Raw genomic sequence first — 24,927 nt, forward strand, 5'->3', positions numbered from 1 at the left:
GTGTATGATTTGGTGATATTGTCTACTTGATAACGTCAGATTGCACATCATTACAACAACACTTACCCCTGACTCGACTTGAGTAGAAAATGAAATCATCCGCAGTTGGTTGTGGTGTGCACTTGTTTGCACGTAAGCAAAGGTGTTTTTATGAGTCTTACTTGCAAACGCCAGACCACTGATTCATCAAACCTGCTTTCCTGTAGTCCGTGTTCTTCTGACTATTTTGTAGTAAGTAACGAATATACTTAGGGGAAATGTATTGGAGTAAAAGTATACATTTTAATTGGGAAATGTAGTGGAGTAAAAGTTGCCTGAAATATAAAAACTCAAGTAAAGTACAGATACTCCCCAATTTTTTTTACCTCGTTACATTATAACACTGCATTGAGCCTAAGAGACAGTAGCTGCATTTGCATTACCCTTCAAAAGTGAAACGCGTCAATTTCGCAAAAACTCCTATATATATATATATATCACAAAAAAGTTTTTATGTTTACATGGCAATTCCAAAAATCCTGAAATGGAAACATACAGGTGACATGGCGTATGTAAAATGTTGAATGATCATTCTTCAATTTTCTTTCACTATCTACTATAACCTCCAAGAAACACTTCATACGTGGCCGCTCTTGAGTATAAGGGGCTTTCTCTGCCATTAATGCTTAGACAATTTAAACTCATCACGTCTGCGGCGCATTGTGGCTCTGATACCACCACCAGTTATATTATACATGCATATATATAAAATACTTATAACTAAATATTTATGAGTAATATTTAGGGACAAATTGTTCAAAATAAACATTTGAGCAACTGAAGTGTTATAAAGTCACTTTTAGCACTTTATGATTATGATTCTGCTGTGGTTAGTTTAGCTAAAGTGTGATTACAGCTTTATTACACAGGTCACATTTATTTCTATGAATATTCATACACTACAGATCGTTTCAAAGCAGCTTCACAAGGAAAATAACACTGTTAATATACACTTCAAGCTGTAACGCAGCTCTACAGAAAACAATAGTGTCATTTTTCAGTTCAGTGCTTACTCCTTTCATTAATATTCAACTGTTTTGATATTACAGATTTCATCAATAATGATGTGAATTATGTAGCATCAGTATGGATCTTTTTTATTTCATTCAAATCAAATCTACAGAAAACACATCATTATATCTGCTGTTTTGTCAAGCCCCAATCCCTCCACTTATTCAGCAGTTATGCAATGAAATATGTACATATCCATTTAATCACCTTTAACAAAACTCAAAAACTAGACATTTGTCATAAAATTATGTTTTTGAACAGATATTAAATCAACATCTTTTTGTCACTGCACATAATAACATGCAATGTAAGTTTTTTAGAGGTTTGATCACATTGTTTATACACACATTTTCAAAACTTTGCCTCTTTTTTTCATAACTTTACACACAAATCCACAAAATGCAAAAAGCCTCACATCTCTTGCAAAATTAAGAACTGCATTACAAATATCACATACACATCTGAAAAGCATTTGCAAACACCTTTGCCATAATATTCATTCCAGTTACATTGTGTGTGTTGTGTTTTGCAGAAAGTGTTTTATGAAATTGAAAACTGAGTCAAAGGCTGTGAATTAGTGTATGGTTTTCCAGATCTGGTGTGTGCTTCTGCTGTTTGAGTGTCAGCTTTCAGAAACTGTGTGACAAGTGAAGATTTTGTGTGTGAACAGGTGAAAAAAAACTAACACTAACTAAAAGCAATAGCTATAGTGATGCTTGAGTTAAGTTTGTTTCTTCTGCATCCCAGCACTAATGCCTGACAGCTTTGGTTTCTGGCATGTGAACTGTTTATTTACTGGCAGTGATATTATATCACAGAAGGTCTGCCTGTGTATGAGTGTGTGTTGTGATTTTTCCCCTGTGTGTGTTGTCTTTTCTCTCAGGTGAATGGAGCACCTGTGAATCAGCCGTACGGTGCGCTGGATGATCCGCTCTGTGCATTATTTTAATTATATTTCCATGGATAGCTAAATTGAGTCATTGTGCTTCAGGGGACACAGACAACTTTTCCCACTGACACAAGAGGCAGTGTAGTCTGTTAAGTAAAGGAGAAGAGACCCCACCGTTTTCACCATCGGATGCATGCAGAGGGTTAACCAGTCACACATTTAATGTGTTTCACTTCACTGCTCAAAAACAGCTCTGAGTGCTGATATTACTGTAGAGATGAAGACTTATTAAGTTTTAATGAGAAGAGCTCCATCTGTAGATGACTTGTTGAATTGCAAAAGTGTAGTGACATATCGTGAGCATCTGAAGGAGCTGCACGTCACATTCAGTGACAGACTCTTGATGATATGTGGCTACGTTAAGGCGCTCAAGGCTGGCCATGCAGTTAAAATGCTCCAGTAACGTTTCCTTTTATTTATATCTGTAGACCTTGACTGAAATAAATGAGTTGAGACAATGGTAGTGGACGCTGCCTTACGACAATATCCTCGTGACACTAGCAAATGAGTGCACGTGACACATTGAGCTCGCTCACCTGACAGCTGCGCCATGGAGGCCTTCTGAAACTTGAAAGTCGGAGCATCATCATCATCTTAAATCTTAACTACCAGCGGGGCTAGAGGAATGAGTGACAGCCGTATCCGTCAGGGAAATGGCCAACGGTATAGTACACGCTCCTTTCAATTTACAGCCTCCTTTAATGTTCTGTCATATTAACTTTTTATTGCGACTTTTTCCACAATCACATCTTTATCTCATGAGCTTTTCTATGCAAATCATCTGTTTTCAGGTGTGTGGAAACAGCAAAAGAAAAACACTACCAGAAAAACACTGAACAAGAATGATGTTCACAAAAAGACAACAAGCAGGAAATCACTGCTGTCTGAAAATATTGTCTCATGTTTGCTTAAATCCACCTGGATGTTACACAACACTTCTGGGAAAATATTCTGTGAAACGTTTGCAAGCACTGAAAGAAGAATTAATTCAAAGTTGTCCCAAGACATTGTTCATGGCTTCAGGCTTTAGAGAGGTTGGGTGCTGCAAACACAAGAAAACGTGTCTTCTGTCCTGACCTCAAACTTAAGCCAATGCAGATACTGTGACAAGCTAAAGAGAGCTGTGCCATCAAGACAACCCAGAAGTATTGAAACACTAAATAGATTTGTGAGATGGATTGGTCGATATTCGTATAAGCAGCAACAGCAGGGCTGGACTGGGACAAAAAAAAGGGCCCTGGCATTTTTGCTCAGACCGGCTCACCACAATCTGTCGGACACAACCCACCAGTACACCATCCCTGTGGTCCCTGTAGATATGCATATCTACCGTTCCATTCCCAAAAACCCCTACAAAGCTGAGAACTAAGTACCATGGACCAGTGTACTCAATCTCTCTTCACTGACTCCCTGGTGATCAAAGCTGGCTCTCAGGGAGAGAGAAAAAGAGAGAGAAAGGGAGAGAGGGACGAAAATGATAAACTGAATTAGTAAAATGATCACCATACAAGTATCTTTAATATATAACAATGTAGAGAGATGGTTGCACATATTTTATACTTACTTAGTGGATATGGCTCCATGGTGCTCTGAACATCCTCAAAAACAACGAATTACAAAACTTGGCTTGACTATACATAAGGACAGAGAGAGAGATGATTACAATTATTTGGAAGAGTTATTAAAAGTACACTTAATAAGGATCCATTTTGGTTATAAAGTCCTGTACTGTATTCTTGAAGAGCAGGATTTCTAGATGGACAATGTGCTCCATGTTATAAAAGCTAGTTAATCCTTTTTTTTCAGTGAACCAGACATCAGAAAAACTAGTTTACAATTGCAAATATATGCTACTTTGTTTTAAAGAGCACAAACCCCTCTTTAATATGACACCAAACAACATTTACCTCTCATTGTTGAGATATTTACCATAAAAAAAGAAAAACAAACAATACTACCAAATTACTCACACAAAACGTCCTAATAAAAAAAAAAGTGAGTGACGTGACATACAGCCAAGTATGGTTACCCATACTCCGAATTCGTGCTCTGCTTTTAACCCATCCAAAGTGCACACACACAGAGCAGTGAACACACACACACACACACACACACACAGTGAACACACACACGGAGCAGTGGGCATCATTTATGCTGCGGCGCCCGGGGAGCAGTTGGGGGTTCGATGCCTTGCTCAAGGGCACCTAAGTCATGGTATTGAAGGTGGATAGAGAACTGTACATGCACTCCCCCCACCCACAATTCCTGCCGGCCCGGGACTCGAACTCACAACCTTTCGATTGTGAGTCCGACTCTCTAAGCATTAGGCCATGACTTCCCTGATATTCATATTATTCACTCATCGTAAATATTGCATATTAATGATATTGGAAATTCATTAGAGACATGAGAAAATATCTACTTCGTTGAATATACAGCGAAACAAAAATATACAGCTTTCAAAATGCAAGGCGGGTTTTAATCCCCACATAGCATGCGTGAGCTACCAATGTGAAAAGATTCAAATCATAAGAGATTCCAACGTGTAACTCGTCGTGGGCGCTTTGATGCAGGCATTTTGAGTAATAATTAAAATAATCAAATGGCATCATTTTAAATTTTTCTAGAGAAGGGCCGTACGGCCATTATGGTTTTTAACATTAATTTAATTTTAACATTAGAATAGTCAGCCGAAGTTGCAACTGAATAAGTTTAACTCTTTAACTATGCTAACCTAGCTACAAAAACAATGCAAAATAGCTTATGTTGTGTTATTTGACTTTAGCTGACTGAGTGGCTAGTGCAGTAGGTGACAATCTGACAGACGTTATAATAGCGACAACGATTATGTTGTCTAATTATAATATTCATTAATTTAGGTAAATCATCATCTTCGTCGTGGCCCAACCAGGCCCACACACACACTATCCTCTTGAACCCCTTCCCTGATTAACACTCCCTCCCTGTTAATCATGTAACTACCATGCTTACCATTTCTATTACACTCTCCTGCTCACTCTGTCCCGCATTGACTTCACTATCAGACACCTGCTCCTCTGCCTGGGTGCCGCCGGCGCTGCCATGGCTAGTCACCTCTCCTCCGTGTGCTATGTTCACCTGTTTTTGCAAAATGTCGCCAGATACTGTAGGCTGGGAAACTGAAGCTACAGCACTAAACATGTCAGTTATTTTTGCACATGTTGAGGCATCAACCTCTAGAATTTAAATATTTTTTTGGCCCACAACTTCTCCATATACAACCCGAATTCCGGAAAAGTTGGGACGTTTTTTAAATTTTAATAAAATGAAAACTAAAAGACTTTCAAATCACATGAGCCAATATTTTATTCACAATAGAACATAGATAACATAGCAAATGTTTAAACTGAGAAAGTTTACAATTTTATGCACAAAATGAGCTCATTTCAATTTTGATTTCTGCTACAGGTCTCAAAATAGTTGGGACGGGGCATTTTTACCATGGTGTAGCATCTCCTTTTCTTTTCAAAACAGTTTGAAGACGTCTGGGCATTGAGGCTATGAGTTGCTGGAGTTTTGCTGTTGGAATTTGGTCCCATTCTTGCCTTATATAGATTTCCAGCTGCTGAAGAGTTCGTGGTCGTCTTTGACGTATTTTTCGTTTAATGATGCGCCAAATGTTCTCTATAGGTGAAAGATCTGGACTGCAGTCAGGCCAGGTTAGCACCCGGACTCTTCTAAGACGAAGTCATGCTGTTGTTATAGCTGCAGTATGTGGTTTTGCATTGTCCTGCTGAAATAAACAAGGCCTTCCCTGAAATAGACGTTGTTTGGAGGCAAGCATATGTTGCTCTAAAACCTTTATATACCTTTCAGCATTCACAGAGCCTTCCAAAACATGCAAGCTGCCCATACCGTATGCACTTATGCACCCCCATACCATCAGAGATGCTGGCTTTTGAACTGAACGCTGATAACATGCTGGAAGGTCTCCCTCCTCTTTAGCCCGGAGGACACGGCGTCCGTGATTTCCAACAAGAATGTCAAATTTGGACTCGTCTGACCATAAAACACTATTCCACTTTGAAATAGTCCATTTTAAATGATCCTTGGCCCACAGGACACGACGGCGCTTCTGGACCATGTTCACATATGGCTTCCTTTTTGCATGATAGAGCTTTAGTTGGCATCTGCTGATGGCACGGCGGATTGTGTTTACCGACAGTGGTTTCTGAAAGTATTCCTGGGCCCATTTAGTAATGTCATTGACACAATCATGCCGATGAGTGATGCAGTGTCGTCTGAGAGCCCGAAGACCACGGGCATCCAATAAAGGTCTCCGGCCTTGTCCCTTACGCACAGAGATTTCTCCAGTTTCTCTGAATCTTTTGATGATGTTATGCACTGTAGATGATCAGATTTGCAAAGCCTTTGCAATTTGACGTTGAGGAACATTGTTTTTAAAGTTTTCCACAATTTTTTTACGCAGTCTTTCACAGATTGGAGAGCCTCTGCCCATCTTTACTTCTGAGAGACTCTGCTTCTCTAAGACAAAGCTTTTATAGCTAATCATGTTACAGACCTGATATCAATTAACTTAATTAATCACTAGATGTTCTCCCAGCTGAATCTTTTCAAAACTGCTTGCTTTTTTAGCCATTTGTTGCCCCCGTGCCAACTTTTTTGAGACCTGTTGCAGGCATTAAATTTTAAATGAGCTAATTAAGTGGATAAAAGTGTAAAATTTCTCAGTTTAAATATTTGCTACGTTATCTATGTTCTATTGGGAATAAAATATTGGCTCATGTGATTTGAAATTCCTTTAGTTTTCATTTTATTAAAATTTAAAAAACGTCCCAACTTTTCCGGAATTCGGGTTGTATTATATATATATATAAATATTAGTGGTGGGCATAGATTAATTTTTTAATCTAGATTAATCTCACTGTGATCTTGAAATTAATCTAGATTAATCTATATTAAAATGGCTTATTTGAATTCTGCCGAATGCATTCAGTATATGTGTGTTACCCAAATAAAACTGACAAACAGTAAGTCTTTGAGAAGGGGTTTATCAAGCTAGGTGGTGCATTAGAAAAGGGGCTCATCTCCTGTTTCCAAAATGCATCACAAAGTGTTTGAAAAAGCTGTAAACTAATTCCACATTGCACAAGGTGCAACCAACCTTACGCCTGTTTCACACATACTCCGTCTGCAGTGCGTATGCGTTGCATATTTTTTACGCACCCATGTTAACAGATTCCAGTTGCGTCCCAGGAGCGTTGCGTCTGCAGCAGTGCAGCGATCGTTTACGTACCGAGTAGGGAACTGCAAACGCGTCCTGTGTGAAAGCACATCGAGTCTGTGCTGCACCACATATGTAACGCACACAGACTGCATACGCACTGCAGACGGAGTATGTGTGAAACAGACGTGAGCACCGCCATAGCTGGGGTCAGCGGGGACCCGGTGAAGGTGGTACCAGTGGGCCCTGTTTGAAATTGTTAAATTTGTATGTTCTTTTATTTTTATTTATTTGTGCTATTTACACAATGTTTAAGTTTTTTTCAAGTTTGTAGGTGTCAAGGTACAGAAACCAAATAATTAAATGTAAAATAGCACTGGATAGTCTTCAATATAAAAATGAAATATACAATCAAACCTACATTTATTCAGACACCTTCAACATTTCTCACATTATTACAGTTTTGCTATAAAAAAAAATTATATCTGGTGTCTGAATAATTTTTGGTTTGACTGTTAAAACTACAAAGTAATTCAGTCAAGAGCAGTAAGTGATTTTCATTTTCTTGGATTAACATTACAGCATTACGGCCCGTCAACTGTCCTGAGCATCTTTTTAGGCTGGCCTCAGCCAGTCGGTTATATAAAATATCAAGGTGAAAGTCATCATAGCTTGCTTAGTATAGACCCATTAAAGCCCATTAAAGCTGACCCTGGGAGTGAGAAGATCGTATGGCTGTCAAGAGTTACAAATGACAGAGTATTCCGCTTTACCTTCCTCAGTCACCAGGAATCCATGACATCAGCATTCACATGGCAGAAGATGAGATGAGGACAGCGAAGTGAGAACAGGATCTCGAACAAACAAGACACAATAAAACCACCCCAAACTATCCAATCAATCACTCTGAACACTCCACCTACCTCCAAGTTTACCCTATCAACCACCAGACCACGCTACAAACCACCCAGAACGCCCTACCAACTGCTCTGAACACCCTATTAGCCACCAAGTTTAGTCTAACAACCATCTAGATCACCCTACAAATCTCCCAGAACACATTGCAAACCACCAGATCACCATATTAACCACCCAGAACATCATTCAGCCCATCCTCATCACCCTATCAACAATTCTAACACCTACCAACCACCCAGAGCACCCTATCAATCACCCAAAAAAACCTAACCAACCAACGAGATCACCCTACCAACCACCCAGAACACCATACAAACCAACAGATCTCCCTATTACCTACATTTTAATTTACACTTAGAGTTACAAGCAACTTACATATAAGAACAATGGAAGCAATCAAAATCATCAAAAGAGTAATGATATGCAAGTGCTATGACAAGTCTCAGTTAGATTCACACAGTACATGTAGCAAGTAAGGGTGACCCTGAATAGTCGACGATTCGATGCTTCGATTCGAAGAGCCTGATTCAACCACCAATCTGAAAGTCGAATATTTATGGGCTGTTATGATTATGCCATTCTGACTATATGTGAGCACTCAAATGTCTGATTTCACATAGAACTTGCGGTATTCTACCAATAAGTTAATATGCAGCCTATTATTATAAAGCCGTGAATAAGAATCTAAAAATAAGAAGCTTCAAATAAATATTTTAAAGTGCGTGAATAAATCCAACCACCCCTATAGATTTATGTTTCACTTTCCATAATCCGTGACCGACAGAGGAGCATCTTCGGCAGGGATGTAAGACTCAAACTGACACAGACAGAGACTGGATTTTTTCAAACAGGTAGGGTACAAGTGATTTCAAAACATTTCAGCCGGTCTATATATATATCACGTTTATATTATTTACCTGATATAAAATGTGTTTGGTTCAGTCAAGCGCTTCATTGTAGTATTACGGTGGTATCTGTTCAGTGCACAGCGCGAGCAGGTCAAACTACAATGCAGAATATTAATAACTATGACTGGACTGTAACATCCATACCATTATAATGAGAAGACCATTATAATAAAACGCTGTGAATTGTTAGAGTTTAGCTGCCGTGTTTCTGCACATTGTTTCGTGAAGAACTCGTCCACAAAGTTTATTCAGAGCCACGCAGACACGTTTATTTGCATTCAGTCTCTTTTTCCAGATAGCCTATAAGTCTTAATAATGTAATGTTGTCTAAATAATGAAGCATATTCTACATTAAATTATGAGTTTAATCCCATTTATTAAAAACGTGCTATAAAATGCTCAATCTACTGGTCATCTTCAGCGCGCGCAGCTCAAAACAGAAATGCAGAACATTAATAACTACTGTGTATAGGCTAACTTTATAATGAGAGCACTATTGTAAAAATTGTGAATTGTCAGGGTTTCGCTGACGTTTAGTGTTAACTATCTTTTAATCAAACATAAAAACATTATTGTAATGCATTCCCAACTTCATAATCATCAGTAAGAAGGAGGCGGGAACCAGCAGACAATCAAAATGACTTTAATAATCAAAATAAACACAATACAGTGCAATAGCCCCTCACGGACAACTGGCGTGCACAAACAGGATCAAAACACAAAATAAATCCACAATCCTCATAAATGAGGACTGGTCCTCTCTCGTCCTTCACTGTTGTCGCTCCTCTTTTATATCCTTCCATCCGTGGGACTCGAGACCGCCCCACTCGCCACAATTATTTACCCCGTTTGTATCTGCGAGGTATTTGTTACACATTTTACCTGTGTGTTAACATCAGTAATTATGGCTGTCGGATGTCTGACTTGACTCAATGTATTTTGCCCCGCCCCCAAACATATGATTCGACTATCAGTCGAATATCAGCAAGATTCGAAAATTCCGATTCGACTATGAAAATCCTTAGTCGGGGACACCCCTAGTAGCAAGGTTTTTTTTTTTTTTTTAATTATATAATAAAAAAGAAAACAGAATAGAAAACGAATAGAGCAAAATAGTGTTAAAGTACATTTTTACTTTTGTTTAAAGTATAATAAATAAAAAGTAAACAATTAGAATACAAAAATATAAGAAAAACTAGTGTTATTATGTATTTATTTATTTTTAGAAAACAAGCAGTTAGTAAATGAATAGAGTGTAAGTCTAAAAGGGTCAAGTTTTTTTTTTTTTTTTTTTAAGAATAGAATTAGAAAAGAGAGTAATAGTGTTAGAGAGTCAGATGGAAGAGATGTGTTTTTAGCTGATTCTTATGGCTAAGGACTCATGGATTGAGCTGCATGGACTGATTTGCAGGTCATTCAACCAGGAGGGAACATTTAATGTAAAAGTCTGTGAAAGTGATTTTGTGCTTCTTTGGGATGGCACAATAAAGTGAAATTCACTTGCAGAGTGCAAGCTTCTACATGCACATAAATCTGAAGTAATACATTTAGGTGAAGGGGTGCAGAGCCAGTGGTGGTTTTGTAGGCAAACATTAATACCTTGAATTTTATGCAAGCAGTTATTGGTAGCCAGTTCAGGTTGATTGATTGATTGATTGATTGATTGATTGATTGATTGATTGATTGATTGATTGATTGATTGATTGACGTACATTCTTTTCAGCATATTATAGATTAATTGCAAAGTCTGTAAAGAAGAAGAGCTTGAACAAGGAGTTTTGAAGCATGTTCCAAAAGAAAAGGCCTGATCTTCTTCATGTTGAATAGTCAAATCATGTCTTTATTTATATAGTGCTTTATTTATAATGTCACCTTTATTTATATAGTGCTTTTAACAATACAGATTTTGTCAAAGCAGCTTTACAGTGTCAAATAGGAAAATAGTGTGTCAATGCAAAAGCACAAAGGTAAACACAAAATCACTTCCTCATTGAAATCTGTGAATCCCAAATTGAAATCATCCAGCTCAGTTCAGCTTAACCTGTTAATCAGACCCCACATTATGGGACTCACAGCTGAAAGTGCCCTACCTAATTTAAAATTGCTACAGTTCCTTACTTATGTTTGTTACATACATAATTTTGGTGTCTTTGAAAAGAAGAACCTTTGGGCTTTACTTTTTATCAGCTTTATTTTTTTGATACTGCTCAAAAACATTAAAAGTTATATATACTATGCTTTAAAAAAATGTACAACACTGAATTTTTATTTTATTTTATATAACAATACATGAAATCAGTCCTGGAGCAATCTAGAAAAGTAATAGGTTGAAAGTCATATGTCTCATGAGTTTCTATTTCAAATCTGAAGAAGATGACATGAAAACTGAGATGCCTGCAACCATTTTTCTGAGACTATGTCTAGTCACCCCACGCCACCTCCCCTGAAATATATAAAAGAAATATATTTACCAACTCTATTGAAGGGTTCTACAAATTATTTTAGTCATTAAACATACCACTGCTTAGTTTTTCAATTATAAAACAATAGACATAAACTTAGACATCATATAAGTGATTTATTTGAGCACTAGAAAAATACAATAATAATTTGAATAAGAAAAATAAATAAGAAAAATATTTAACTATGCATGCCAGATACAGAACATCCTGAGATTGCTAGAAATGCAGCATTTTCAATGAATTCTGGTCATATCATGAATTCTGGTAATCATGCAGATACAGCCACATTCAACATAAGACACAAACATAAATTAAAAATGTTGAAAAATAAAACAATTAAAGAAAAAGGAGTTTACTAAGATCCGCCTCCATCAGATGACAGGTGCGTCACGAGCTGTCAAAAGAGAGCGCCATAATTCCATTAGATCACCCTACTAGCAACCCGGAACACTAAACAAACGACATAGAACACCCTACCAACCATGCTGTTTACCCTATTAATCATCCAGAACACCCAATCAGTCTCCCAGAACACCCTACAAACCATTAGATCACCACAGAACAACTCAAAACACCCTATCAACAAACCATAGCACTCTGCAAACTATAAGATTATCCTACTAGCTACCCAGAACACCAAACAAACCACCCATCAGTTATCCAGATCACCGTATAAATCACACAGAACACCCTACAAACCATCAGATCACCCTACCTATTACCCAGAACACCCTATAAATAACCCTGAACACTGTAGAAAACACCAGTTCAACATATAAACCACCGGGACATCCTAGAAACTACCAGATCACCCTGTCAACCACTAGACAATCCCAACAACCCCCCAGTTCACCCTAGCAACCACAAAGAACACCCTATCAACCAAGATCACCCTAGTAACCTGTGACTGTGGGCTGAGTTTTACACACACACACACACACACACACACACACACACACACACACACACATACACACACACACGCACCACTCATGTTCTCTTAAGAAATACATAACTCTAGCTCAGTCTACACTCTTCTCATCAGCCAAACCATAGCAGGCTAAATATCATTACCATATTTCTTCTGCCTCTGTGCTGACAACAGAGATAGAGAGCAAATGGTATAGCTACTGTATACAGGGCAGAGCAAAGAAACCTGGGATTCTGAAGTAGTTTTTCTCTCTGTACACTAGAGAGGCGGATGCCAGGGGAAAACCTGTTCCTGACCTGCCACTGGTAATCACCTCACCTGTGTGTGTTTTCCTCTGTTTGCATTCAGATCTCTTTTCTGAGAGAGGAGAGCAGAGAATGATAAAACTGATGGCCTGAAAACACAATTCTTAACACAGCTCAAATATACATTGGATTATCAGTGCTGCTGTAAGAAGCACTATCATGGACACCTCTGTGACTAGTTTGTTCTCTCTTTCAGATCAACTATTGTCAAGAGAATCTTGCTAAGCAAGTTAATTTAAATAAATGATTTAATTTAAGGAAATAAGTTTACATGTTCAATGCAGTTACCTTAATAACTGCCTGGTTTAATGACATGGATATCTGAAGAAAACAATATCAGTTTCTCTCAAAGATAATGGTGGATGATGATGAAACTAAATGAAAAGCCTCCACATCTTGTGTATTTGGGTTGTTTAAATGATTATCTGCTGGTATAATTTTACAAGTTTGTGTCCAATAGATAATTTTTTCAGAAAACATCAACTTACTTGCTAGTACATAAACTTTTAAAATGTTACTAGTAGACTTCAAGCAAAGCATCTAATTCTTCTGTTTAGCGATGGAATAGATAGCATATGTTGAAATGTAAACTTTCTTCGTTTGAGAAAATTTGGACACCCTTTATATCTTTTTTTTTTTTTTTAATCAGATTTTGGCAATCCACTGAATGACACAGGAGATGACAAGATAACTTGACACTTGACTAACATCTCCCTATCCCCCCTTTTCATAGATTTATTTAAATAAACCATTGTTGAATAATTTTATAGTGTATGCCTTATATTAATGTTTTATATTTTCAACTTCTCCTACCTATTGTATTACTATCTGGAATAACCTGTATTACTATTTAAAATAACCTGGGCTCTTTTTTTCTCCATATGAAAAGATGTAACTACAAAATTGTTGTATTACATTGTTATATTTTGTTACATCTCAATAAACAGATTGTTTTAAAAAAATAAAAATCTTACTTGATAGTATGTGCCTTGAACGAAACTTTGGATATATTTCAAAGTGTTCATATGTATGACGTTACACGGGGAGCAAGGAGCAAGGAGATGCAGGAGATTTCTTCAACATTTAATATAATCACAACGGGGAAACACAGGATCTCAAGAAGACATTTAGGAAGACGTTTAACAGCCGACAAAGAAATCAAAACTAGAACACTATTTATACACAGGACAAGACAAAGGGAAGACGAAACACACCTGGGATGGGTTTAAAAAACAACATAGGAAACATCAGGGACAATTAACACAATACGTGGGGAACACCTGGAAAGAATGAGTGCTCTGGAGGTTCCTCAGGACAAAGTGGAACCTTTTTGGGTCGCCATGGCCGATCAGGAGACTTGGGAGGCCATGGTGGAACCGGAGACTTTGGAGGCCATGACGGAGCGGGTAACTCAGGAGGCCATAGCGGATCTGGGGACTTGGGAGGCCATGGTGGAACTGGAGACTTTGGAGGCCATGGCGGATCTGGGGACTTGGGAGGCCATGATGGAACCAGAGACTTTGGAGGCCATGGCGGAGCGGGGTAACTCAGGAGGCCATGGAGGAGCGGGTAACTCAGGAGGCCATAGGTAACTCAGGAGGCCATGGTGGAGCGGGTAACTCAGGAGGCCATGGTGGAGCAGGTAACTCAGGAGGCCATGGCAGATCTGGGGACTCAGAAGGCCATAGCAGAGCAGCCTCCGAGATCGCGGCCCCAGCCCCTGCCTCGGCCTCTATGGCTGGAGCCTTACTACTCCATAAAAAAATACCTGAGGAAATGTATGGGGCTGTACTCAGGGCCTGAAGCCCTCCCTGGGGTTGATGGGGGATCAGGAGCCCATCCTGGGCTTAACTCGGGATTGGGCATTGGAGGGCAGTCTAGAAGGCATTTACAAGGAGCTGGCACTGGACTGAGCTTTGGGGCTGGCAGACTTGCCACATTAATGTCTTTTTGGCTTGCAACATGAACCGGCCGCGAGCTTGGGTGAACCGCGGATGGCGGCGGGCTTGACTATCTTTCAAAGTGTTCAAATGTGTCATGTTACACAGGGAGTGAGGAGCAAGGAGTCGCAGGAGATTTCTTCAACATGGAATTTTAATATAATCATGACAGGGAAACACAAGATCTCAAGAAAACATTAAGGAAGACATTTAACACTATTAGAACACTATTTATACACAGGACAAGACAATGGGAAGACAAGAAACAGCTGGGATCAATGAAAAAACAACATACACTAAAACCGAACAGTGAAATTAATCAAATGAAATTAGTTAATTGCGCTCAAATAATAATGAAAGTTCATTGGACTTAAAAAATTTAAATAAGTTCTGTAAACTCAAAATTTTGTTGTAGTAAGGTGAACTTAAAATGATTGCATTTTCTAGTTCCCAGCATGCTTTGCATCAGTAAACAAGGAAAATAAATGTAGAAATTAAGTGTTATTTTGTGTGTTACACAAGATTAACATAGAGGGACATAAGTTAGTATTTAAATGTTGTGTTATGTTAGAATTTACAAAGGTTTCTGTTATGTTGGTTTTGTAGTGTTACCGTTGTGGTGAAGAGTAGAGCTTGTGGTTAGGTTAAGGATGGACAACAAAAGATTAAACTTGAGTGTATTTCCCACATTATATGAGTTGAAAAATAGAGAATATTTTGAGTGAATTTTTCTCTAATTATAAGTTGAGGAATATCAATATTTATAAGATAACTGAGATAATTTAAGGCAACTGGAAATAATCTGTTACAAAATATTTTTTGAGTTCTGTGAACTTATTAGGGTTTACAGTGTAGAAACACCTGGGGCAAATTTAAAGGTCCCGTTTTTCGTGCTTTTTTGAAGCTTTGATTGTGTTTACAGTGTGCAATATAACGTGTTAATGTTTTGTGTGTAAAAAAACACTGTATTTTTCACACAATTCACCTATTTGTCTACCGCTGTTTTCACTGTCATAAAAACGGACTGATGTCTTCCTTGTTCTATAAGGTCCCTCCTTCAGAAATTCATAACGAGTTCTGATTGTGCCAGCAGTTCCTGTGTTGTGATTCGACAGCAGCTGAGCACGCGCTGCCCTCCTGGAAACGCGATTGGGCTAGTTTTGAGAAGCAAGTGGGCAGGATTTGTTTTGAAAACCTTGCAATCCTCATCTCAACGCACGTGCTGGAGATGTACTTATAATCACAGGAGCGATTTTACTGACGAGATGTGCATGAAAATCGCATTCGATTTTTTTGCACAGCCCTAACATCTAGTTAACAAAGCTAAACAGCGTTGCCCTTTGTGTAATAAGTTACAGAAACTGTTAAACGCACCAACTTAAATAATAAAATACACTTACCGGTTGTGGTCCATAAACAACGCCTTCTCCAGACAAAGAGGGAACTGCTCCATCTTTCAAGAATAATCTTTGAGCGAATCCGGCATTAAACTGATTGAGATTGAGGAAGCTGTAGCGGAAATTACTCGAACCAGACAAATTAAAGAGTTGATCAGGGCTGTGTTTGAAACATGAGCCGAATTCCTCAGGAAGTCATTAAACATTCTGTGCCACAAGTCCCAAGCAAGATAACCAACCAACCAAAGCTTTCACAGAACAGCTTTCAACATTAACACCACTAGAACAATTATTGACAATTTCAATTCGGAGAAGAGATTTGTCCAATTTGTTGTTCGTAATTGAAATGCAACGCTGGACATCACATGTAAACCCATGAGAGTTAAAGACTTCCATTGACTTCCCCCCACCTAACAGAACCAGACTGAAATTCCTAAGGGGGAAGGGGCTTTGAGCCTCTGGTCTCCACAGAAGTCTTTGTCAAGAGAATGGCAAATAAACTGTCTTTTGTACATGTATATGGACCAGAATGAACTCAAAAAGACTTATAAATGAATCAGTCCATCGCTTAACTCCATATTCATTTATATGTAACCCACTAATTTGACTATCATGTTATAATCACTTATTGTGTATGTCTTTTAATAACTATGGGATAGCTTAAGGATACATAGTCATGTCTAGTTTCTATGTAATTGAAACTGTTTGCTTGAACTAGGCCTGACAATCAAATATTTATCAAATGTATCATATTCGTGTTATAAGAATCATGTCCAAAATTATACCCTACAAGAGCGGGAAAATTCGGACCACATGCTTGGTAAGATAAAAATATGATTTATGATGCCCCCGAGCCAAGACAATATCTGATTGGTCAAGACAACATTTGAGGTGTGTCCAACAGGCCAGTTTAAATACCCAGGACACCATAAAATCCGGCTTTTAGTCTCTAGCTTGGCTTCTGCTATTAGTCATGTCTGCTTTTAGTTGTTAGCTTTGCTTCTGCTACTAGTCATGCCAGCTTTTAGTTCTAGCCTTGCTTTGGCTATCAGTCATGCCAGCTTTTAGCTTTGCTTCTTAGCTTTAGCTTTTAGCCATGCTGTTTGTCATCACTGTTCTTTGAGCGCGGATCCAGCGTGCTTCAGCCTGCACGCCTGCTGCTACTTAGCCACGATGAGAAGAAACACCACCTATAGTCTCGTCAAACTTTACTTCTTTTCTTTTCCGTTTGAGAGTTTCGTGTTCTGAGTTAAGTTTTGTAACGTCGAGTCTCCGACGCCTGACCGCGGGTGCCCGTTCAACTTCAACCAGCCACACAACTCCATCTTCAGCCAACGTCCAACCACGGCCTTCCCAAGACGTCACTTCAGCTACTGCTGAACTTCCAGCCAATCAGCGACAACTTTACACAGGCAATGTACCTTCAGACATTTGTGCTGGTGTATCTAATATAATTTTAACCTCATTGAGGAACTCAATGCGAGGGTTGATTTAAGTGATTGATGGCTGTTCATGTCTATGCAATTTAACGTATTGCTGTAAACTTGGGATTCCATATTTCCATTCTCTTAAACTCATCTTTCCCTAACTTTCGATCTTCCTGCAACTTGTGTGAATGTGTGAGTGCGTGCGTTTGTGTGTTAGATTAGGTTATATGTCTTAGATTTATCTAATAAAGCCTTATTCATATTGAAAAGAGAAGTATCTTGTGTTTTGTGCTTACAAGTTAATGTCTTAAACTGCCGATCTTGTTACTGTGCTATTTGATAGTGTTTTCACTATAGTTTGGATATTAATATCCAGTGCAGATTTGATGTTATACGGCTCGTTCAGTGAATCGCAGGGCGTCTCAGTGATCAGCCGTGAAACAGTGATTCTGTTCAAATTCCCTTTAAAATCTTAAATGATTCCCTTTGAGCTAAATTGACCTGTTTCCTTTAAAAAGCTGTCCTCAGCAAAATGTGCTGCACACAGTTTTACATGTGGATTATAATTTTCGGGTTAAACATAAATTGTAACCATTAATCTCCAAGTACAGCGTCCCTGGGAAGCCCAAACAAAGGTGATTGGACTCCGAGATGAAAACAACATTGTTTCGACGACAAGGCGACAAACACAAACGCAACTCTCCCTCTTCTACGTCGGAGCACAACAAGAACACGCCCACTTTTTTGTGTATTCATGTGGCCGGAGGTTAGTCAAAAAACTGTTTTAGTGATTTGATTACTGCAGGAACTAGAGGGATGTGGTCCAAACGGGTCGTTTTTTGTAAGCGAATTCTGTTAAATAAAATATCTTGCTTGGCATTGAACTTTGAGCTTTAGAATTTTACAGATATTATTTATACTCTAACAACAACATTACACACTAACTAAAGTTTAAAACATGGGATCACGAAGAACGGGACCTTTAAACAATACATGGGGAACATCTGGAAAGAAATCAAACACACACAAAAAAAATTCAGGGGGGGGAGGGGGTGGGGGGGGTGGGTTAATAAAAGATTATTGGAGTATGTTTTACTAAAAAAATACTATTTCAATGTGCGTACATGCTGTTTGTTTGTAATTATTGTGAAATTTACTAGCAAATTCTGAGTGAAAATTGTTTCAAAGTGAATCAGTTTTTTTTTTTTTTTTTTTGTGAACAAGCCTAGGTATTCCATGCCTTGATATTTCCATTTTAGTCTAAATAGAAACACTTTATATTTAACGAAACGGTCCAGCATTTTGGCACGTCAAATAAATAAGGACCATCAGTCATTGAACAAAACACTAAATGTTTGTTCAGTGTTTGTCATAGATTGGTGAGGGATGTGTAACATCATATTGCCCTGCATGTTTTACCTTAATACATACAGTCCATGTACAACAACCCAATCACTCACCGCTGGTCAATGTGTGTCGATACGGTGCACAGGTGATGGAACCGTTAGTCGAGTCGATGAGAGGCTGATCTTTGAGAGGCTGCTTTGTTTTAATTATGACGGCTTAAACAAAATTTATTACGCAACATTTAAGGTGCTGGTGTAAGAGCTTCTTCTCTTTAGAACCACATTCAACATCTTTGTGTCATGTTTAATGCATTCGTTCACGTAATACATCTGTTAAAAAAATCTGTACATATTAAATGTATTAATGTATTATTCTTTAGTATCTTGAAATGCACTCCCATCCAGGTTGGGCCACACTGCAGATGACATGTGTTTATTGAGACTTTAAGGCATCACTTTATAAGGTAAATATGTATGAGACAAATGCAAGTATTAACAAAAAACTGTGATTGCTTTTTATTTTCCTATTTTCTTAGTAATATGCTTCATAATAAAGTGAGTGAAATAGTTTAAAGTTTTGTTCCTGATTATGAGACATCCATTTTTTACGAGACGCTTAATTAAATTAGCAACTGGGTTGAAAATATATATAACTTAGTGCTGTAAAAGTTCACTTGGTTATTTGCAGTTGATTAATTGGTTAATTAATTATATTTTACAATGCAGATTGATCTCTTTAACATTTTAATGTGCCAGTCTCGCACATAATACTCATTAGAAATGAACGAAGACAAGAAATTACTGTAGAAAATTAAATCATTAAATCTGTTGTAATTATGAGATTCCTCACTGTTTATTTTTTATTTTTTTTATAGTTCAGTGGGGGTTTTATGGGTCTGATGTGAAATTAACAGTCATGAGATGAATGCTTTGTCTCAGATGAACTGTAATATTACAGTCAAAATGAGGATGAATATTTCCAGTGAGTCTTGCTCCTTTCATTTATGAGACTACATCAGCAATAATGGGGGATGCATACAAATTAAGCACAGAACAACAAATGAGAATGTTTAGATCTAATACAAAGGTACAATCTGAAGGAAAACATGCATGATTGTATGCGATTAATTGCAGTTAATCACATTGTTAGGCACAAGACTAATAATGCATTCAAAAGTAGTGTTTTGTGCACTTTTTTTCATTTACAATTACAACTATATAAACAAATGTGCAATAACATTTTGTTTGCAAACACTTTAAGTAATTAAGGTGCTTTTTTATAGCAGTATTCCTTTTACATAGTAGCAGTTAAAATATTTATTGTAAATCTTAACTTATAACATTAATGTAATTAAATTAAATATAAACAAGCCATTTGTCACTGCCAGGACATTAACGTTTGGTGATTTATTTGGTTCCGGTATAATTGCTGTGGATTTAAGACATGTGGCCACAACTGCCTGGCTCAGCAAGGTGTTGAAGATATCTGTTAGGACATCTGTCAGCTGTGCAGCACAGTCTTTCAGTACACAGCCAGGTATGTTGTCAGGACCTGCAGCCTTGCGTGGGGTTAACCCTAGATAGGGTCTTCCGGTATACTGTTAACAAACTTTCCAACATCCCCGTGCTGCTGGAGGCGGGGTGTAGATTATCGTAAACATGTGTTGCGATGCTTTCGCCTATCCCCTAAGTGTATGTCAGTGTTTGTGGCTGAAGAGAACAGAGAAAATTCTCAACACTGCTGTTTTTTTTTCTTAGGATAAATATTCCTTTTCTTCTTTTCCTGTAAAAAAATGCAGACTTAATAAAGTATTGATAACAAAGTATATTAATATACAAAATATACTTCATAAAGTATAATTTGCCTTGGAATTGAATGTCTAATCTTTCCATTACATTTGAAGTATGGAAAAACACACTGATTAAAAATAATTTAACTTTATTAACTTTTTTTTAAACAATAAACTGCTATTTATTTAAACACTTCTATATAACTTTGTATAGCTTCTAAAGCTGGTTATGATTACTGTAGTAGAGACCTGGCTGTTCCTTTTGTAAAAACAACAACTGTTATTAACTTTCATAACATTTAGCCTAAAGTTTTTGTCTACAAAAGTTAGCCTACTACAAGATACCTCTGAACATGTCGACCATGACTTTGAATCAGTCAAACTCTGTAAAGAGCACAGAGATTTGTGCCTTCCGGTTAAGGTTGACTTGTGTTACCATTGGGGATGCTGTGGCTTGTTCTTGTTGAAGTATTTCTACTCTGGTCTTTTCTTCAACTGTTAGTGCATATCTCGTCAGCATTTCATTAAGAAGCCTTCTGTATCACACACACACACACACCACTGTGGCTATTTTCATTGTTTGTTCCTACATAAAACCTAACCACACTCTAAACTAGCACATCACTCTACATGCAGTATAATACAATAAAAATGGACTGCAGACAGCAAATTAAAACATTACTAATTTATACTACAAAATGATTAGCATTACCTGTATTTGTGTTCTTCATTTGGATCCAGCACATAGTAGTAATGCACCACCAGTGCATCCATGAGTTCATTCAGCCTGGTGCACACCTCCAGCATCTGAAGAAATCTGTTGCTAATTGGTCTTATCAAGCTCTTGGAAGGAAGATGGAGCAGACTCTGAAACTCTCAGAAAATCTCCTTCTGTTTTGGTGACTTCTCAATATAAAAATAGACATCGAGGCAGATATTTTCACTTCTGAGCTGAACAGACTCATGAGGGCCTTGGCAGCATTGGAAACCATGTGTCTCCAGATAGGTCAAGGAAGTATGGGTTGTCCTTCCTTGCTTGAGTTTCAAGGCCAGACTTTTTTCCTCTCATAACTGCCGGTTGTCAATGAGGATGCTGGTAACTGTGTGGCAAGGTGGGTGACGTAGTTTAGTTTCATTGGCTCATTGGTGCATGATTGTCACCTACAATAGCCTATTGGAGATGGCGCTGATGGTATTTTAAGGCTGGAGTTAGATCGCCTGGGGTGCGTCACGACTGGTACCGCCCATACTGAGTGTGCCGGTGCAGACGTGCATTTTATGCCCGGTTGGGTCACAGGTTGTCCACTGCATGTCAGGTATGTGCGTGATTTTCTTTTTTTTTACCTACTGTTATTTTGGCGTCGGATGATTACTTATCTGTTTAACTCTTAGCCATGAAATCAGTGAAAAGTCTTCCTGCATGTTAATTCATTATGAGCTGTGAGCGACTATACACTTCGTGTGGCACGAGGAATTGCTTTGGGTAAGCGTGATCAATCTGCTTCCTCTTTTTCGCAAGACAAGTAATTAATTAAGAATTCTTCTTTCTTAGTGTGCTGAGCTGTCTCTCCCGTCACGTTTCTTGAAGGCGGAAGTTTATACTGTCGTTAAAGGAGGATGCGCTGCTGTTTTTCTTTCCCTGCTTTTTGGGCTGGTTTACATCTAGGGCATTATTAGTGTCATCGCTCGTGCCCTGATAAGTGTTTCCACGCTAGTGTTGGGGAACGCTGATTCTGGGACCTGCTCGATTTGGACTGTTGCATTCATTTCATTTTTGTGGGGTGTTGTTTATATTGTTGTTTATTAGTATTTTGTTTTGTATACTTTCAATATTTTAAGTTTGATATTGTAATAGTGTTTCTTGATAAATGTTTTTGTTTACTTTGATGGAAATATTTCCACTGTATTACTGAATTTAATTTGTTTTCTTTGTTTTGGTTTATTCTAGGCACTGCTGGCCCGGGGCTGGGAGGCTAGCTAGCTAGTTTGGAGTATTACAGGTGGTGGTGCAGTTGTGTGGAGTGCAGTGCTGCTTGGATTCACCTCTCACTGTGTGTGTGTGTGCGTGTGTGTGTTACACAAATCCACAGATAGGGTCTTCACTCCATCTAGCCTGCCCCCTGCCACTGGAAAGCCTGTGTCTTTTATTATTATTATTTTTGTTTATTCTTTTGTATTTTCAAATTGATATTTTTATTTTGTCCAGTATACAGAGTTTCTGATTGTGACAGTGTTTGATGGTGACCTGACAATTGACATTGATTATCATTGACGTTTTAACTAATTATGGTGATTTGAATAAAGTCTTTTGTACATTGTTCACACGCCTCTCTCAGATTACTTCAGCCTACGAACCTGTGTCCCTTATTTTTGGTTATTTCCCCGTTTCCTTACGGGGTGGCGTAGTCGGATTGTATTTGGGTGTGTTCAAACTTACTTGCAACGCCCCCCCCCCCCCCCTCTCTTCAGCACTGCCACATTTGTGGCGTAGTCGGCAGGATTGGCTTTCTTTTTCAGGAGAGACGTGTACCTGTATATGGTTTGCTCTGTGTGCTGTGTTTTTTTTTGTTTGTTTGTTTTTTTTCCCTAGGACTGAGTTTGTGGTGAAAACATTAAGACGAAGGAAAAACAGCAGCGTATGTCCAGTGAGCACTTTTCTCTTGTGGTAAGTGAGATTTGTAGTTAAATATGGAGGAAGAGTTGCGAGAATTAAGAGAAACAGTAACTCAGTTGAGAGCAGACAATGACAGATTGCGGCAGGAGCAATCATCTGCTCATCCGGGTCCTAGTGATCAGTTTATTGAGCACATGAATGATAATTATCTTCGGCGAGAGCTTAAACAGTTGGTACGAAGTCAACCTACTCTGACTCTTTTAGACGTACGTTGTGAGGCACTTCGGTGGGAACGGGAGGGCATGCTAGGGGTTTCAAGGGGTCGTAGTCATTCGCTCCCTTCTGCATATGGTATCCAGTATGGGGTGCTAATTCCCACCGCGTTGCAGAGCCAAAGCGTGGTTGGGGAAGAAAATGGCTCCAGTACTATTTTATCCCATTTGATGTCGTCATGCCCACACCTGCTTGTTCATATGGGTAGTGTTCCAGTGCCCTGCTTAGTGGACACAGGCTCAATGGTATCTACCATTACCGAAAGCTGTTTCCAAACTCATTTCCAATCATGGGGCGTAGACCGTTTAAAGTCGTGCCATTGGCTCCAACTTCGTGCAGCCAATGGCTTGTCAATTCCCTATATTGGCTACATGGAATTGGACATTGAGATGTGTAACCGGTTGATTTCTAAGTGCGGGGTCTTGGTGGTCAGGGATCCTCCTGGGGGCATCTGTACTCAAGTTCCTGGAGTACTGGGAATGAATGTTCTTAGTCGATGCTACCGGGAGCTCTTTGGACAGTATGGCCCTGGCTTATATGATTCTCCCTCTTCCGTGGGGGCCCCAAAATTTGTCTTACAGGCGTTACAACATTGCCATCTAGTGGGAAACCAGCCTTCTGTGGTGCGTATTGGTAGGGCTAAATTGCGGGGTCGTAAGTCGTGTCGCATTCCAGGTGGTATGCTGAAGCTAGTGCCTGCTACTTGTTCCGAACAATATGCGAATGGAACCGTGTTGTTCGAGCCTCCGGTGTCTGGACTGCCAGCTGGCCTGCTAGCCTCGCCTGCGCTGGTTAGAGTGGTTCGGGGTACAGTTTATTTGCCCATGGTTAATGTGGGGACCGTAGATGTAATGTTGTACGCAGGTGCGACATTGGGAACACTTAATAGTGTTCAAGTGGTAAGCCTGCCAGCTGGGATAACTGAGGTAGAGCCAATGAGGGTCTTAGTGCGTTCTCAGGTTGCGGAAATAGTTGCACCATTTCAAGAACCAATTGATGCAGTTGATCTTTCAGTCCTGTCTCAGAGAGAGCAGGGTGAGGTCAGGGCATTGCTGAAGCGATATCAATCCGTGTTCTCAGCTCATGACGGTGATCTGGGTCGCACCAATTTGATTTCGCATGAGATACCACTGTTGGATACTGTGCCCGTTCATCAGAGGTATAGGCGGATTCCGCCATCAGAATATGAGGTCGTGAAATCTCATATTAACCAGCTATTAGAAACCAACGTGATCCGAGAAAGCTGTAGCCCGTATGCGTCACCCATTGTGCTGGTTAGGAAAAAGGACGGTAGTCTACGCATGTGCGTTGACTACCGTCAGCTAAATGCGAAAACAAGAAAGGATGCTTTTCCCCTCCCGCGCATTGAGGAGTCGCTAGATTTCTTGACAGG

General features: G+C 38.9%; 1 long non-coding RNA gene across 1 annotated transcript; it reads left to right on the forward strand.

The window, feature by feature from the left end:
- The first annotated feature begins 21,882 nt into the window (after positions 1 to 21,882).
- On the forward strand, positions 21,883 to 22,950 carry LOC132113321 (uncharacterized). The gene is made up of 3 exons (XR_009425148.1): positions 21,883 to 21,963; positions 22,040 to 22,130; positions 22,596 to 22,950. It is a non-coding gene; the product is annotated as an uncharacterized LOC132113321 (long non-coding RNA).
- The last annotated feature ends 1,977 nt before the right edge of the window (positions 22,951 to 24,927 follow it).

Source organism: Carassius carassius, chromosome 32, assembly GCF_963082965.1.
Source record: "Carassius carassius chromosome 32, fCarCar2.1, whole genome shotgun sequence".
NCBI lineage: Eukaryota > Metazoa > Chordata > Actinopteri > Cypriniformes > Cyprinidae > Carassius > Carassius carassius.